Consider the following 7,245-nt stretch of genomic DNA (forward strand, 5'->3'; position numbering starts at 1 on the left):
GAGAACAGTCAGTTTTGGGCAGGCTCGTCTCTTTTAAACAAATGTCTCGTGATTCATTCCTCATTTTATGAAACTCCTGTGATGTTTAATGTCACTCTCATATTGCTTCTTAGAATATGTCTAAGTCATAAAACTTTCACTATGGTCTGGTCTTCAAATTATTTGTGTCTGTCTGCACTGATGCTTCATTGGCTCAGCCCAAAACCAATCCCACTTGAAGTTAGTTTCCTGTATGCAGGTTTAAAGTTCAAAACAGTTAACACCCAGTATGGCGCAGGGCAGCAACCAGTTAGAGAGGACCTTGACCCCAGCACCTGAGCTGGGTTTGAGACCACCCTGCTCTGCTTCCTGTTGTTCAGCTCTGGGGAGGTGGGCAGGGGAAAGGTCTCAATGGCTGATGAGTGACGGGCATTCCTCAAGAAGCTCAAGACAGTAACTATTTACCAACAAATACTGACATCTTTTGATATCTAACAACCAGTTGGGCTATACCAGTGCCTCTTTCCAAATACACACCCTAAAAATATGGAAAATCGGAGAAATAAAAGACCCCAGCATGTAAGAAGCTGCCTAAAATTCTCACCATTAAAAGACAGTTGTAAGGACAGAATTATCGGAGTCTTGAAATCTCTATCTAAATGCAAATTACCTGAGAGAGAAACCCCATAAGGCATGATAAGACCTATTATCAAATTGAAGCCTATTAGTTGAAGATGCAACCAATGGACACTGTGACAAGCAGGGCAGAACCGTGGGAGACTAGGGGAAAGGTTGGCCTAGAAGTTCGCAGAGCTGAAGGAAACAAGGAAGACTGGAGGATTCTGGGGTAGCCCAGAGTTTAAGAGCACAGACCATATATTTGATATCACTCACCTGACTCACACACTCCTTCTTGCCAAAGCGTTTGTGCAAAGTTGAGCTATCAAAACTCAACCACAATCCACAGGCTGATGGCATTTCTGGTTTGGGTTTTCCCCCATTATTCTGAGTAAAGACAAGTGAGCAAGTTAATTCAATGCTGCCACATCTTCTCTAACCTTTTTTAAAAGACATGTTGATCAACAGTTACTTAAAGGAAGGACTTTTAATAGCCAAAATCTCTTACAGAAATTTATGTTTCCTTGTAAGCAATCCATTATGCCATCTGTTTTAAAGATGTTTAAAGAAGTGGCCCAACTGAACTCTTGTGAAATAACCACAAATAGATAGAAAAAAAAAGATGAATGGCCAATAGCCCAGCCTTTCAGAGACGTATAAATAAATCACTACTAACAAAAAGTGGACTAGATGGTTTCATAACTCACCTTCTGACTTGAACTTACTGCACATTCACATGAGAAACAGAAAAGTAAAAGGACCTCTGTAATTCAATAAAGCTTGTGAGCACTTTGATCTTTGCAAATATGTATCTCACAATCAAAATTATTTTATTATAGAATCACTGAACAAGGTTTCGCATGCCACTAGGACAGTTTGTAAGCTAATTAAATTCCATTCTACTGGAAAATGTGTTCTCCATTGCCTTTCAATGCATTTGATTTTAACATTGTATTACAAATTATTTAATATTGATTATTTTTCTAATGGAAGTATTGATCCTACTGTATACATGTCATTATTTTTCCCCAAATGAAAAATGTAAAATCTCAGAGCTCTATGTCTCCTAACACCAATATGTATGTGGACGTGAATATGGTCTCTCTCTTTAGAAGGCTCTAGGGGTGGGTACATGTTGGGGGAACAAGTTGTTAGAGGATGACTCAGAGCAACTACCAGAAAAAAAATTAAGAAATCAAACACAAAATATTCCTTTAATACAGTTTTAATGTGTTTTTTCTTCTATTTCAGTTTATTTCAGTTTATTTTCTCATGTCATTGACTTGTAAAAGGGCCCAATTATATCGTTTCAGAAAAAATGATTGCTGGTGAGTGGGGAAGAAAAGGTCAGAGAAGCCTAAGAATTAATATTCAAGAAGCAGAAAAACAGTTTTAAAAAAATAGCCAGGAATCTTCTGATCTTCTGATAATTCTGGACAGAACACACAGAAAAGTTGAATGCTGCAGAGATTTGGAGATCAGCACATGAGCACCCAGCCATTGGAGACTGGACCATCACACTAAAGAGATTTGGAAGGCTAGATGATGGGGAGAAGAAGGTATACATAAAAAGACAAGAAGAACCAGGCTTCTTGCACTTATGCACTCCTAAATTCTGATGAAAGAAAAATGTTGACAAACCCATATGGTAAAGCTTGGCTTTTTTGGTTCAAATCCAGCTGAGAAAGTTACTTAAACTTCCTTCATAAATAAAATGGGACTAAGGAGAGGATCTACCTTTCAGGATTGTTATAAGGATTGACAGTAAATATTTGTATGTGCTTGGAGTATCCCCGGCAAATACATGAGCTATATACATTTTATTAAATAATAAAATAGAGATTTGTAAGATGTATATATAGAGATCAATTAATTTCATGTGACCCATTCACGTGAACACCTAGAACATTCCGTAAGCCATATGCCTTCTTTTAGCCCTGACTACAATTTAATATGGGACTCCCAAAGATTGAAAGTTACAGTCTTCTGAATCCAAACACATTCCCCCATCCATCCCTCAGACAATGGGGGAATAGCTATGCCGAACTTCCAACCCTTCAAGGAAGTAACAGGAACAGCTAAGCAGGAAGTGTGATTAAATGAAGGTCCTGCCAGTACTTCCAAGTGCTTATTTTCAGAATGGTTTAATTAAAGTTTCTGACATGAAGAGAGCTATTTCTGCTCATCTATTCAGCATTGGTTATGGAGACAGAAAAAACTGAAATAGGCTGTTTCAGTCAATTTGTAACACTATAGTTGTACAATTAGGCTGGAAGGGTACAAAGAAAGTTAGTCTATATAATTTTTCCTCTTATAGAGGTATTCATTAGGGAACAAATTGAGGTCTCAGAAAGAATAATGTTCAGACAAACCAGAGGAGAATGTAGTAGTTTCAAAATGTTCAGTGTGAACTCAGCATCCAAAAATTTTTAATAGTGCCCCTATTTTATTGGCAACTCATTCCAAAAAGCTACAGAATGGTCAAAAAGCTACAGAATGGTCAAATGAATGCATGATTCATTAATTACTACTTATTATTGCTGATATTATGCTTAAGTATTCCCATATATTATAAACATAAATACATTATTTTTAATAATTAAAATGGCAGAAACTAGGTAATTATCTGAAAATGATTTGGATGCTTCAGTTGTGATATCGTTACTGGGAAATGGACATATATCCTTACTGGGAAATGGATGCCATATATCAGGAAAAGAATGTGTAGGAACCATTCATGCTTGCTGAAAGGAGAGTAAATATGCATTCCGGTTTTTCTCTCCAGTCTCAGAGAATGTAGTCAGGTCACAGAGTTTGAACATCTCTTCCTGCAGCCTGAAGCCAGAGATGGCTACAGAAGTATTTACTCAGTCTGCAATGTGCCAACTCCATTCGTCAGCTGGCCTGAGCAGGTGAACGATAGCGGAACTTGTCAGTCACCTAGAGGGTAGCAGCTGCTCTGAGCTCTGAAGAGGCCCGAGGAGGGAAGGGCAGCCTCGTGTTGTGCGCCAAGAAGCAGTGTATTCCTGCCCACATGGATCTGTATTCAGCCTCCACACACCTGGGCCAGGATACTGGGCACCATCCATTATGCTGGTGATCACAGAAGTCTCCAGCTTCCTAGGGTGCTAAGGTGAGGAATGCTTAATTGCACTGCAAAATAGCTTTTGCAGGAGCAGATGTAGCCTTTCACATTCTAGTGACTTTGGTGAGTGGGTGGGAAATAGAGGGAAGAGAAGGAACTGAAAAGGAGGAGGAAATAGAGAGGCAAGAGAGCAAAGATACAAAGCCTACTAGAATTTTGTCTCCCTTTTCACCTGTCTCTATCACACGCAAATGGTGTCTGGAAAGCAAAGAAATGGCCAGCATGCAGGGATGTGTTTGTCATTTAAACAAATGCTCTTCACTAGAATTCAGTCACAGAACGAAGACAATATATACATTTTAATATTTTACAGCTTTATTGAGGTATAACTGACATGCTATAAAATGCACATATTTAAAATGCACAATTTGATAAGTATTATATACACACACACACAAACCATGAAACCACGCCCATAATCAAGATATGAGCACGTCCATCACTGCCAAAAGTGTCCTCAGGCCCCACTGTAATCTCCCCTTCACTCCCTGCCCCCTTTTCAGGCAAATATGATCTGCTCCAGTCACTAGAGATTAACTTATATTTTCTAGAATTTCATATAAATGGAATTGTATTGTATACACTCTTGTTTGTGTGGCTTTGAAGGTGGCATATAATTCTCAAATGAAGCTATCACATCTACTCTCTCTCTTGCCCCATCACACTCTCTTCATCTTTCCCTCTTTTTTAACCCTTAAACAGTTTTGAATTTTAACATTCACCAGCCAATAGAAAAGGTATTTTTAACCCATTCACACATACCAGAACTGCACATAGACCATGTGTTATAATTGATTTGATGTATTGATAAGGTAAATCTAAATGTGTCACCCATCTCAAACATCTTGAAGACCTCCTCCTCACAGAGGAATCATAGTGGTTCCTGGTCAGAACAGCAGAGTATGCTATCTCAGGAGATGAATGAAAGGGGCTATCCCATGCTGGAAACCACCTATTTAAAATACCTATCTCAATCCATCTTGGAAAGATTTAAACATGGTGCCTGTGATTTTACCATTAGAGCTTCATTTCTTTGGACCTTAGAAAGTCCCAATTGCTAAAAATACACATAGATTTTCAGATAACTGTGCCTTGAACTTTTCAATCAGTTAAACCTGAATGAGACAATCACGAAAAGACAAATGGAAAGAAAGCACAGGCAAGAGAGAAGGAGACTCTGTTAAAGGAAGTTACAGAACTACTGCCTAGCCTGGTTCCAGAGCTGGCTCTAGTAGCCATCTTTGAAATCTGGTGCTAGCATTTGAATCTGCTAATTGGGATTGTTCTACAGCTGGCTGGCCCAAGTGAGTAAGCCTGAACCCTGATCCCCATATGAAATACCACTGGATGTCAGAATTATCTGTTGCAGCTTTCAGTTCTTCTACAGCAATAAAGTCAGCTCACCTGAATTGATCATAACTTTAGAGAAGGAAAGTAACCCAACTCTGAAGAAAATATTTATCATGAAACCTAAATGAAAGAATCTCAACAAGTGTATCTAACTCAGGGGAACACCATGCAGACACACAAATTCTTTCCACCACCAGAACCGATGCATTGAACATTGCTGTTTTGACTCTTAAAAAGTCATTATTCAGAAAAATTACCATACTCCCAAAGAGAAATATCTATGCCAAAATAAGGTGGGTGAAAGAAAAGTCAAGTTAGAAAGGATGGAGAGAGGAGACATGAGAGGACAGCTTTGTAGCCTCAGAAATGAGAGCAACAGGATGGCCTTGGGTGAGTTGTGTTCCATCTCAGGATGTCAGTTGCCACTTCTGTGGAATGACAGCATCAGACTACAAAGCCCTTCCTTCCTTTGCAGTTCTAATATTCAGCAAGGCACAAGGAGAGGCAAGAAAGGGGAAAGAAATGAGGATGATAGCATCAAAAAGATTCCAACTGACCACTATATATTTGTGACCTCTATTATCTTTATTAAAAATCCCTAAGGACCTAATCAATTCCCAAAGGCAGAGGACAGCCGGATTAAAAAGCATAAATGGGGCCTTGATCCAAGTAAGTCACAGACAAGTCATTCTGGACCCAGACTCTTAGCCATCCACCAAGAAATTTAAGAAAATAGCTTCAAGAGCAGAGCTGCTTTTAAACCCGCACCTCCTCTCCAAACAGCTAAGACTCCATCTTATCCTTCCATTTGCAGTGGGGGATTGCAGCCATAAACCTGCCAGCATCCTGGCATTGCTGGCATTTAGACTGCAAGGTCACTGGCCTGTTAAACACATTCTGCAGTCTCAGTGAAAACAAGGCAAACCACAGGAGTCGGTGTGTCACAGAAGCACCTGGAGTTGGATGCCAGGGTCATGCTCTCTCTGACACCCTGACAGTTTCCTGCTGGCGGTCAAAAACAGCAATGTTTTATGGGTTGGAGAATTTCCTCTAATTTTATTCTTAATTTTTAAGCCATAAAATTGACTATCCTTACAAGAATTTTTTCAGAATGAAAATAAACATTGCTAAAATGGGCAAAGAGGTGATAAGGGAATATCTTAGCTGCTCAAAAGCAATGGTTTTGAAACTTTAGTGCACATCAAGATCACCTAGAGGGCTTGTTGGACCCTCACCCTCAGAGCATCTAATTCAGTAGGACTGGGGTGGGGCCCAAGAATTTCCAAACTGATGCTGCTGGTCCTTGAGAATAAGCACAGTCTTTGAGAACGAGTGTTCTGAAGAACTTACTTTCTTTGGTTTGGATAAATCAGATCCTAGAAGCACCACCAACCACCACCATCAATAATAACAGTTAACATGTATTGAGGGCTTACTCCATGGTAGACACTAAATACTAAATTATTTATTTATATGAATCTTCTTTTAATCCTTACACCAGTGCTTTGATGTATTGTTTGTTATTATTCATATTTTACTAGTGAGGAAACTGAGGCAGTAGGAAATTATGAAGCGAATGGAAGATAAGACTGCCAACTCCCATATGATCTCTGAGGAAACTGTGGGAGCAGGGATGGTAACAAATGGTTGCGTACGTGGGATCTGAAAATGACAACTGAGCAAGTGGAAGGTGAAAGACACAATGGAAAATAGTAGTTCCTGAGGAAAATGCGTGGGTTTTCACAGGCAATGAACTCAATATATTCAACACCACAGCATGGGTACCCAAAAAGCCATAATGATCTCTAACTCCATTCTCTATTGGGGGAACCCACCCCCAATATTTCAATGTAGGTTCTTTCTCTTTTCCATAAGTGTCGGCCAGCTGAGAAATAAAGAGAGACAGTACAAAGAGAGGAATTTTACAGCGGGGCCGCCAGGGGTGACGTCACATGTCAGTAGGACTGTGATGCTTGCCTGAGTCTCAGACCAGCAAGTTTTTATTATGAGTTTCAAAAGGGGAGGGGTGTAAGAACAGGGAGTAGGTACAAAGATCACATGCTTCAAAAGGCAAAAAGCACAACTACTAATAAGGGTCCAACAAAGATCACAAGGCAAAGGACAAAAGCAGAACTACTGACAAGGGTCTATGT

This window comes from Piliocolobus tephrosceles, chromosome 15, assembly GCF_002776525.5.
Source record: "Piliocolobus tephrosceles isolate RC106 chromosome 15, ASM277652v3, whole genome shotgun sequence".
Classification (NCBI taxonomy): domain Eukaryota; kingdom Metazoa; phylum Chordata; class Mammalia; order Primates; family Cercopithecidae; genus Piliocolobus; species Piliocolobus tephrosceles.